Genomic DNA, 1,200 nt, shown 5'->3' with positions numbered 1-1,200 from the left:
ACAGTAGTAGTAGCTTCTCGTGCAAACTCTCTGGGATAAATGTCTATTTCTTTCCTAGGCATTCAGCACTTTCCTTCTTAAACATATTTGTCTGCTGAGAATTTTATTGTGTCTTTATTGTAAACTGACTCAGATCCAATTCTTTAAAGAGGAAGCTTGGTATAAACAAATAAAATCAGGAAAGTACTAATTAGGCAGGAGGGAGAGAGAAAACCTAGGGCAGACTCCTACTCTCCAGGAAATGATTATGACTGAGGACTTATAAATGAAATATGAAAAATATCACAATAGGAACACTTCAGTGTTCACCAATGTTGGAAAGATTTGATGTTGGGAGGCTGGGTCTGCCAGATAACATGAGTTACCTCTCCTCAGAAAAAGGATTGGTAATACAGGGGGCACCTGGATTTGAACCAGGGACCTCTTGATCTGCAGTCAAATGCTCTACCCCTGAGCTATACCCCCTGCTGCTGTCTGCACTTAATAAAACACTTTCATAACTACAGTCATTCTCAAGCTATGCTGTGGCCATCCAGTGTCTCTGGGAGTTACCCAAGTCTGCTATTCTGCTCACCCGCTCTCACATCTGCCAGAACCTGCTCCCCTTCTCTAAAATATTCCCACCTGTGCCCACCTGAGCATCTCTCTCCCCAGACCACTTTATTATTTATTATTATTATTATTATTATTATTATTAGGTACAAGGGTATCTCCCCACATCACTTAATATCTGAGAACCTTTGCTTCCTCCCGGGTTGGTTTCTTTTTGCAGGGACCAAGGCCTGGACCATAGGAGGCTCTCAGGAGCACAGCTGGCCCCACTGAAGCATCAGGCCAATTAAGGGGCAGCCTCAGGTTTCTGGAGGAAGTGGAGTGTGTAAGGTTAACTCCAATGTCAGCAAAGCTGCAGGCCATTGAGCATTAGCCTTCTTGCCCTGGAACTCAAAGAACCTCTAGGACCTGACGGTAGCAAATGGCCCAGTCTGGAGCCATCATGGACTGTACTTGGTTTTGAGCCCTTCTTGGGCATGGTGCACTAACTCTGCTATGGGATAAGGTTTCCACTCTTTTGTTCAGATTATTCTGAGATAAGATTGGCCTGTGACTCTCTTCTTCGAATGTGGTCTTTTAATTGATTTTTGGTATCAGGAGCACGCAAACTTCCTAGTATAATATGGAGAGATTTCCACAGTTTTCCAT

The 1,200-nt window shown here is 43.7% G+C and overlaps 1 non-coding gene across 1 annotated transcript; it reads right to left on the bottom strand.

Moving 5' to 3' along the window:
• Positions 1-393: 393 nt before the first annotated feature.
• On the bottom strand, positions 394-465 carry Trnac-gca (transfer RNA cysteine (anticodon GCA)). Its single transcript has one exon. It is a non-coding gene; the product is annotated as a tRNA-Cys (tRNA).
• Between the last annotated feature and the right edge of the window lie 735 nt (positions 466-1,200).

This window comes from Sciurus carolinensis, chromosome 8 (genome assembly GCF_902686445.1).
Source record: "Sciurus carolinensis chromosome 8, mSciCar1.2, whole genome shotgun sequence".
NCBI lineage: Eukaryota > Metazoa > Chordata > Mammalia > Rodentia > Sciuridae > Sciurus > Sciurus carolinensis.
This window is presented reverse-complemented; position numbering and strand designations above follow the sequence as displayed.